The sequence below is a fragment of the Mus musculus genome, chromosome 2 (assembly GCF_000001635.26).
Source record: "Mus musculus strain C57BL/6J chromosome 2, GRCm38.p6 C57BL/6J".
In the NCBI taxonomy this organism is placed as follows: Eukaryota; Metazoa; Chordata; class Mammalia; order Rodentia; family Muridae; genus Mus; species Mus musculus.
Window position 1 is genome coordinate 63,428,880 of NC_000068.7, and position 10,267 is coordinate 63,439,146.

The window sequence follows — 10,267 nt, forward strand, 5'->3', positions numbered from 1 at the left end:
TGGGTGAATTTGTTTCCTTTAGTTCTAGAGCTTCTAGGTGTGCTGTCAGTCTGCTAGTGTATGCTCTCTCTAGTTTCTTTTTGGAGGCACTCAGAGCTATGAGTTTTCCTCTTAAGACTGCATTCATTGTGTCCCATAAGTTTGGGTATATTGTGGCTTCATTTTCTTTAAACTCTAAATAGTCTTTAATTTCTTTCTTTATTTCATCCTTGACCAAGGAATCATTGAGTAGAGTGTTGTTCAGTTTCCAAGTGAATGTTGGCTTTCTATTATTTATGTTGTTATCAAAGATCAGCCTTAGTCTGTGGTGATCAAATAGGATGCATGGGATAATTTCAATATTTATGTATCTGTTGTGTCCTGTTTTGTGACCAATTATATGGTCAATTTTGGAGGAGGTACCATGTGGCACTGAGAAGAAGTTATATCCTTTTGGTTTAGGATAAAATATTCTGTAGATATCAATTAAATCCATTTGTTTCACACAGAAGTGGATGCTCACAGTCAGCTAATGGATGGATCACAGGGCTCCCAATGGAGGAGCTAGAGAAAGTACCCAAGGAGCTAAAGGGATCTGCAACCCTATAGGTGGAACAACATTATGAACTAACCAGTACCCCTGAGCTCTTGACTCTAGCTGCATATGTATCAAAAGATGGCCTAGTCGGCCATCACTGGAAAGAGAGGCCCATTGGACATGCAGACTTTGTGTGCCCCGGTACAGGGGAACGCCAGGGCCAAAGGGGGGGAGTGGGTGGGTAGGGGAGTGGGGGTGGGTGGGTAAGGGGGACTTTTGGTATAGCATTGGAAATGTAAATGAGCTAAATACCTAATAAAAAATGGAAAAAAAAAAAAAAAAAAAAAAATCCATTTGTTTCAGAACTTCTGTTAGTGTCCATGTGACTCGGTTTAGTTTCTGTTTCCAGGATCTGTCCATTTGTGATAGTGGGGTGTTAAAGTCTCCCACTATTATTGTGTGAGGTGCAATGTGTGCTTTGGGCTTTACTAAAGTTTCTTTAATGAATGTGGCTGCCCTGTATTTGGAGCATAGACATTCAGAATTGAGAGATTTGATAGATTTTTACCTTTGATGAGTATGAAGTGCCCCTCCTTGTCTTTTTTGATAACTTTGGGTTGGAAGTCAACTTTATTCAATATAAGACCCAGATGCCCCTCAACAGAGGGATGGATACAGAAAATGTGGTACATTTACACAATGGAGTACTACTCAGCTATCATAAAGAATGAATTTATGAAATTCCTAGCCAAATGGATGGACCAGGAGGGCATCATCCTGAGTGAGGTAACCCAATCACAAAAGAACTCACATGATATGTACTCACTGATAAGTTGATATTAGCCCAGAAACTCATAATACCCAAGATACAAGATACAACATACAATTTGCTAAACACATGAAACTCAAGAAGAACGAAGACCAACGTGTGGACACTTTGCCCCTTCTTAGAATTGGGAAGAAAACACCCATGGAAGGAGTTACAGAGACAAAGTTTGGAGCTGAGGCAAAAGGATGGACCATCTAGAGACTGCCATACACGGAGATCCATCCCATAATCAGCCTCCAAATGCTGACACCATTGCATACACTAGCAAGATTTTGTTGAAAGGACCCTGATATAGCTGTCTCTTGTGAATCTATGCCAGGTCCTAGCAAACACAGAGTGGATGCTCACAGTCAGCTATTGGATGGATCACAGGGCCCCCAATGGAGGAGCTAGAGAAAGTACCCAAGGAGCTAAAGGGGTCTGCAACCCTATAGGTGGAACAACAATATGAACTAACCAGTACCCCCCGGAGCTAGTGTCTCTAGCTGCATATGTACCAGAAGATGACCTAGTCGGCCATCAGTGGAAAGAGAGGCCCATTGGTATTGCAAACTTTATATGCCTCAGTACAGGGGAACACCATGGCCAAGAAGTGGGAGTGGGCGGGGAAGGGAATGGGAGTGGAGGGTTTGGGGGACTTATGGGGTAGCGTTGGAAATGTAAATGAAGAAAATACCCAATTTAAAAAAAAAAAAAAAGAATGGCTACTCCAGCTTGTTTCTTCGGACCTTTTGCTTAGAAAATTGTTTTCCAGCCTTTCGCTCTGAGGTAGTGTCTGTCCTTTTCCCTGAGGTGGGTTTCCTGTAAGCAACAAAATTTTGGTTCATGTTTGTGTAGCCAGTCTATTAGTTTATGTCTTTTTATTGGGGAATTGAGTCCATTGATCTTAAGAGAATTTAAAGAAAAGTAATTGTTGCTTCCTGTTATTTTTGTTGTTAAAGTTGGGATTCTGTTTTTGCAGCTGTCTTTTTTTAGGTTTGTTGAAGGATTACTTTCTTGCTTTTTCTAGGGTGTAGTTTCAGTCCTTGTGTTGATGTTTACCCTTTATCATTCTTTGAAGGGCTGGATTCATTGAAAGATATTGTGTGAATTTGGTTTTATCATGGAATAGTTTGGTTTCTCCATCTACGGTAATTGAGGGTTTTGCTGGGTATAGTAGCCTGGGCTGGCATTTGTGTTCTCTTAGTGTCTGTATAACATCTGTCCAGGCTCTTCTGGCTTTCATAGTCTCTGGTGAGAAGTCTGGTGTAGGCCTGCCTTTATATGTTACTTGACCTTTCTCCCTTACTGCTTTTAATATTCTATCTTTATTTAGTGCATTTGTTGTTCTGATTATTATGTGTCGGGAGGTATTTCTTTTCTCGTCCAGTCTATTTGGAGTTCTGTAGGCTTCTTGTATGATCATGGGCATCTCTTTCTTTAGGTTTGGGAAGTTTTCTTCTATAATTTTGTTGAAGATATTTGCTGGCCTTTAAGTTGAGAATCTTCATTCTCATCAACTCCTATTATCTGTAGGCTTGGTCTTCTCATTGTGTCCTGGACTTCCTGGATGTTTTGGGTTAGGATCTTTTTGCATTTTGCATTTTCTTTGATTGTTGTGCCGATGTTCTCTATGGAATCTTCTGCACCTGAGATTCTCTTTTTCATCTCTTGTATTCTGTTACTGATGCTCACATCTATGGTTCCAGATTTCTTTCCTAGGGTTTCTATCTCCTGCATTGTCTCACTTTGGGTTTTCTTTGTTGTGTCTACTTCCCCTTTTAGATCTTGTATGGTTTTGTGCAATTCCATCACCTGTTTGGTTGTGTTTTCCTTTATGTCTTTAAGGACTTCTATGTCTTTAGCAGTGTTCTCTTATATTTAAAAATATGGAATGCTTCACGAATTTGTGTGTCATCCTTGAGCAGTAGCCATGCTAATCTTCTCTCTATTGTTCCAATTTTAGTATATGTGCTGCCAAAGCGAGCACCACATTATCATTCTTAAAAGTAACAAAATTACGGGTTATGAAGTAGCCAACAAAAATAAATGTATGGATGGGGGGTCACTATAACTGAGGAACTGTGATAAAGTGTGACAGAAATAGGAAGGTTGAGAGCCACTGAAGTAGATGTTCAAAAGATGACACCTAAAGTAAAAAGTTGGACAGTTTTCTACAGAGATTTTTTTTCTGGTAAGCTGAAATAAAATACAGCTACAATCAAAAGAGCCAGGAGAAACTAATTATTTCTATATCATCACATTTGAAATGTAAGCATGCTCATGAAGGCAGTATACATTATGTCTAAAAGGGGACATTGTAAATCTTCATTGGCCTAGATTTAAATTCTAATTCTCTCTGTAGTATTCACCCCACTGTGACCGATTAATTAACCTCTGAAAGTCTTTATTTCTCATTCATTGGCTAGAAATTATTAATTAAATTAAACCTGAGCTAAAGGTGCCTGCATACTCTGGATCATTCCACAAATAACTGGGACCTAACTTAGAATTTAGACAGAGTGGCTCTCAGATTCTTCTGGGTAAGACATGGTTACATTTGAAACAAATACATTAGGCGGAATTCAATTTGTGTGTGGTTGCAATTTTAATCAAGAATTCTAATATATTTTTCTTGTCAAGTACAGTTCAAAAGAGCTAGATTGATATATATTTAAAGTGTTTTCATACACTTAAATTTAATTAAAAGTTGTTATTAATAATATTAATATAGACTGTTAAGAAGAGTGTTTTTTTCTATTCAGCTATTTAAAAAAACAACATCATGAATTTTGCAGGCAAATGGATAGAACTTAAGAATATCAACCTGAGTGAGGTAACCCATTACCCAAAAGATATGCATCAGTGGATATTAGGCATAAAATAGATGTACACTCCAGAGACCAAAGGAAGCTTGTGTCTCACTTACAAGGGGGAATAAAATAGTCACAAGAGGAAAATAGATGGAGGGAACTCAAAGGAAGGGTGGGTGGGAAGGGCAATAGGGGATTCAGGGTCAGGTGCAGGGAAGGACAGGAGAGATGGCCAGATATCCATGAAAATGAAAAGAAATCTGCAACTAACAGTAGTGAGGAGATCGGGGCGGGGGGAGCATTTCCAGGATGAGACAGAGACCAGAGACCTGGGATAAGGGAGGTGTCCAAGAATCATTGGAGGTGACACACTACATTGGGGATGTGGAACCTGAAGAGGCCACCTCCTGTAGTCAAACAGGAACCCCAGTGGAGGAATAGAGACCCCAACCAACCCAAAAAACTTTTAATCCCAAATCTATCCTGTCAACAAGAAATGTCCTTTTTCCCAAATGGCTCTATCTTTTGTCAGGCTGGCATCAAATTAACCAACACATTTGACGCTTGTGTACTTTATACACAGGCATCACTATTAAATTCTTACCTTTTCTTTCTTGTACCCAAGATCTCATAATAATATCATTATCATAAAATAAAATGTTCCAAATATTAAGTTTTATTCTTTAAAAATTCAATTAAAAAATCAGTCTCTTTAAATTATCAGAAAAATCTTTAAAAGCTTAATGATTCTATAATATTTTGTATTATCTTTGGTCCTCAAAAATCTTTTAATTGTGGGCTTATGTGGAGGAAAACCTAAATAATTTCTTACTCTAAACAGAAAATATCAGAGTACAATTATAATCAGTCAAAGTACATATCTTAAAAATACACTTCACCAAAATTGTTCATTAAATCTTACTCATTGCAAAGTTTAGCTGCCAGCATGATCCCTGAACAATAGCTCCAATGTGCTCACTCTAAGGAAATACTTCTAGAAAGTCTTACCTCAGTGATGCTGGTCTCTTTTAACCACTAATAATTTTTATGTACCAGCTACCTATTATCAATCATCAATTGAACCAAATAAGGCAAATTTTAATTTTAGTGCTTCTGGTCTAATAATTCCAGTTCTTTTTTAGACCCAGATAATCAACCCCACAGATTGTTCATTCAAAATATTACCCAGGCTCATAGTAGAGTCTTTACTTCCCTCTGGAACTTAACAAACAAGATTTCCTCCATCATCTATCTGTATTGCTTTCAGTATTATTATCAGCCAAGATCACACAGTTCTCATGCTGCAATGATCTTCTCCAAAACAGGTTTTTGCTATCATAACACAATATTCCATGAACCTGGTACCAGGTTCTGTTTTACAATTTATATTGCTGTGATAAAACAGCATAAAATAGCAACTTGCAAAAAAAGTGGTTTATTTTAACCTAAAATTCTCAGTTAACACTCTCTCACTGGGGAAATTCATGGCAGGAACTCAAGGCATGAATCTGGAGGCAGAACTGAAGCAGAAGCCATGGAGGAGTCCTGCTTACTCACTTGCTGCTCATGGCTTGCTCTCTCTTGTTTTCCTGAATCATCTAGGACCACTCTCTGGGGAGGGGCACTACAACAGTGATCTTGTTCTTTCCACAGTAACCATTCATCTAGTAAATGTTCTACAGGAGGAAGCCAAGGAAAAACTACTGGTGAGGGTAAAACCCAATGGCAAGTGGAGACTCCAATGGTATGTAGGCACTTTCCCAATTGAGATTCCCTATTCTAAAATGACTCTAACTTGTGTCAAGTTGACAAGAAATCAAGCCACAAAAATAATAACTGGGACATTTATTTTCTTAATTATATTTACTGATATTGCATGATTAGGATATTTAAAATACTAATGTGGACTTTCAAATTAAGAAACTAGAATAATATTGTGAAAAGTTCTCAACATACTAATTTTCCAACACATTTATTTAATTTTATATTTAATGGACATTCATTTTCTTTATTTCCTGCTATGACGTAGACAAATTATAGTTTTACTAACTCATGGCTAAAGAAAATAAAATTTTTTAAATGAAGATCATATTTCTTATTGATCTATAACTCAATACTCTAAGTCATTCAAAATTTTATTGTAACTGAGTTCTGAAGAGGAATATTTAAATGAATTGTGCATCTAACGTTAGTAGTTAGATTATTTTTTGTTTCAACTGGAAAATAATTTTAGCCTAAAAATGATACTTAACTTTCATTTTCAGCATAATCAATAAGTATATCATTGTAACAAAGTTTTGATGTTACAGGTAAGATTTTATTCTGTTTAATAAAATTATATCATGTGGTCATTTATAACTTATTCTTTTTTATTACATATTTTCCTCAATTACATTTCCAATGCTATCCCCAAAGTCCCCCATACCCTCCCCCCCCCACTTCCCTACCCACCCATTCCCTTTTTTTTTTTTTTTTGGTCCTGGCGTTCCCCTGTACTGGGGCATTTAAAGTTTGCCTGTCCAATGGGCCTCTCTTTCCAGTGATGGCCGACTAGGCTATCTTTTGATACATATACAGCTAGAGTCAAGAGGTCCGGGGTACAGGTTAGTTCATAATGTTGTTCCACCTATAGGGTTGCAGATCCCTTTAGCTCCTTGGGTACTGTCTCTAGCTCCTCCATTGGGAGCCCTGTGATCCATCCACTAGCTGACTGTGAGCATCCACTTCTGTGTTTGCTAGGCCCTGGCATAGTCTCACAAGTGACAGCTATATCTGGGTCCTTTCAGCAAATTCTTGCTAGTGTATGCAATGATATCAGCGTTTGGAAGCTGATTATGGGGTGGATCCCTGGATATGGCAGTCTCTAGATGGTCCATCCTTTCGTCACAGCTCCAAACTTTGTAACTCCTTCCATGGGTGTTTTGTTCCCAATTTTAAGGAGGTGCATGGTGTCCACACGTCAGTCTTCATTCTTCATGACTTTCATGTGTTTAGCAAATTGTATCTTATATCTTATAAGTTTTGGGCTAATATCCACTTATCAGTGAGTACATATTTTGAGAGTTCCTTTGTGATTGTGTTACCTCACTTAGGATGATGCCCTCCAAGTCCATCCATTTGGCTAGGAATTTCATAAATTCATTCTTTTTAATAGCTGAGTACTACTCCATTGTGTAAATGTACCACATTTTCTGTATCCATTCCTCTGTTGAGGAGCATCTGGCTTCTTTCCAGCTTCTGGCTATTATAAATAAGGCTGCTATGAACCTAGTGGAGCATGTGTCCTTCTTACCAGTTGGAACATCTTCTGGATATATGCCCAGGAGAGGTATTGCTGGATCCTCCAGGAGTACTATGTCCAATTTTCTAAGGAACTGCCAGACTGATTTCCAGAGTGGTTGTACAAGCTTGCAAACCCACCAACAATGGAGGAGTGTTCCTCTTTCTCCACATCCTCGACAGCATCTGCTGTCACCTGAATTTTTGATCTTAGCCATTCTGACTGGTGTGAAGTGGAATCTCAGGGTTGTTTTGATTTACATTTCCCTGATGATTAAGGATGTTGAACATTTTTTCAGGTGCTTCTCTGCCATTCGGTATTCTTCAGGTGAGAATTCTTTGTTCAGTTCTGAGCCCCATTTTTTAATGGGGTTATTTGATTTTCTGGAGTCCATCTTCTTGAGTTCTTTATATATATTGAATATTAATTTCCTATCTGATTTAGGATAGGTAAAGATCCTTTCCCAATCTGTTGGTGGTCTTTTTGTCTTATTGACAGTGTCTTTTGCCTTGCAGAAGCTTTGCAGTTTCATGAGGTCCCATTTGTCAATTCTCAATCTTACAGAACAAGTCATTGCTGTTTTATTCAGGAATTTTTCCCCTGTGCCCATATCTTCAAGGCTTTTCCCCACTTTCTCCTCTATAAGTTTCAGTGTCTCTGGTTTTATGTGAAGTTCCTTGATCCACTTAGATTTGACCTTAGTACAAGGAGATAGTAATGGATCTATTTGCATTCTTCTACATGATAACAACCAGTTGTGCCAGCACCATTTGTTGAAAATGCTGTCTTTCTTCCACTGGACGGTTTTAGATCCCTTGTCGAAGATCAAGTGAACATAGGTGTGTGGGTTCATTTCTGGGTCTTCAATTCTATTCCATTGGTCTACTTGTCTATCACTATACAAGTACCATGCAGTTTTTATCACAATTGCTCTGTAGTAAAGCTTTAGTTCAGGCATGGTGATTCCACCAGAGGTTCTTTTATCCTTGAGAAGAGTTTTTGCTATCCTAGGTTTTTTGTTATTCCAGACAAATTTGCAAATTGCTCCTTCCAATTCGTTGAAGAATTGAGTTGGAATTTTGATGGGGATTGCATTGAATCTGTAGATTGCTTTTGGCAAGATAGCCATTTTTACAATGTTGATCTTGCCAATCCATGAGCATGGGAGATCTTCTTTAATTTCTTTCTTCAGAGACTTGAAGATTTATTATACAGATCTTTCACTTCCTTAGTTAGAGTCACGCCAAGATATTTTATATAATTTGTGGCTATTGAGAAGGGTGTTGTTTCCCTAATTTCTTTCTCAGCCTGTTTATTCTTTGTATAGAGAAAGGCCATTGACTTGTTTGAATTAATTTTATATCCAGCTACTTCACCGAAGCTCTTTATCAGGTTTAGGAGTTCTCTGCTGGAATTTTTAGGGTCACTTATATATACTATCATATCATCTGCAAAAAGTGATATTTTGACTTCATCTTTTCCAATTTGTATCCCCTTGAACTCCTTTTGTTGTCTAATTGCTCTGGCTAGGACTTCAAGTACAATGTTGAATAGGTATGGGGAGAGTGGACAGCCTTGTCTAGTCCCTGATTTTAGTGGGATTGCTTCAAGCTTCTCACCATTTACTTTGATGTTGGCTACTGGTTTGCTGTAGATTGCTTTTATCATGGTTAGGTATGGGCCTTGAATTCCGGATCTTTCCAAGACTTTTATCATGAATGGGTGTTAGATTTTGTCGAATGCTTTTTCTGCATCTAACGAGATGATCATGTGGTATTTATCTTTGAGTTTTTTTATATAATGGATTACGTTGATGGATTTCCGTATATTAAACCATCCCTGCATCCCTGGAATAAAATCTACTTGATCAGGATGGATGATCGCTTTAATATGTTCTTGGGTTCCTTTAGCGAGAATTTTATTGAGTATTTTTGCATCAATATTCATAAGGGAAATTGGTCTGAAGTTCTCTATCTTTGCTGGATTTTTCTGTGGTTTAGGTATCAGAGTAATTGTGGCTTCATAAAATGAGTTGGGTAGAGTTCCTTCTACTTATATTTTGTGGAATAGTTTGTGCAGAACTGGAATTAGATCTTCTTTGAAAGTCTGATAGAACTCTGCACTAAACCCATCTGGTCCTGGGCTTTTTTTTTGGCTGGGAGACGATTAATGATTGCTTCTATTTCTTTAGGGGATATGGGACTGTTTAGATCATTAACTTGATCCTGATTTAACTTTGGTACCGGGTATCTGTCTAGAAATTTGTCCATTTCGTCCAGGTTTTCCAGTTTTGTTGAGTATAGCCTTTTGTAGAAGGATCTGATGGTGTTTTGGATTTCTTCAAGGTTTGTTGTTATGTCTCCCTTTTCATTTCTGATTTTGTTAATTAGGATGTTGTCCTTGTGCCCTATAGTGAATCTAGCTAAGGGTTTATCTATCTTGTTGATTTTCTCAAAGAACCAACTCCTCGTTTGCTTAATTCTTTGAATAGTTCTTCTTGTTTCCACTTGGTTGATTTCACCCCTGAGTTTGAATATTTCCTGTCGTCTACTCCTCTTGGGTGAATTTTCTTCCTTTTTTTTTCTAGAGCTTTTAGATGTGTTGTCAAGCTGCTAGTGTGTGCTCTCTCCAGTTTCTTTTTGGAGGCACTCAGAGCTATGAGTTTCCCTCTTAGAAATGCTTTCATTGTGTCCCATAGGTTTGGGTATGTTGTGGCTTCATTTTCATTAAACTCTAAAAAGTCTTTAATTTCTTTCTTTATTCCTTCCTTGACCAAGGTATCATTGAGAAGTGTGTTATTCAGTTTCCACATGAATGTTGGCTTTCCATTATTTATGTTGTTATTGAAG

The 10,267-nt window shown here is 37.8% G+C and overlaps 1 non-coding gene across 1 annotated transcript; it reads right to left on the reverse strand.

The window, feature by feature from the left end:
* Nucleotides 1-3,208: 3,208 nt before the first annotated feature.
* Nucleotides 3,209-3,315, reverse strand: Gm23503. Its single transcript, XR_003954268.1, has one exon. It is a non-coding gene; the product is annotated as a U6 spliceosomal RNA (small nuclear RNA).
* Nucleotides 3,316-10,267: the final 6,952 nt, after the last annotated feature.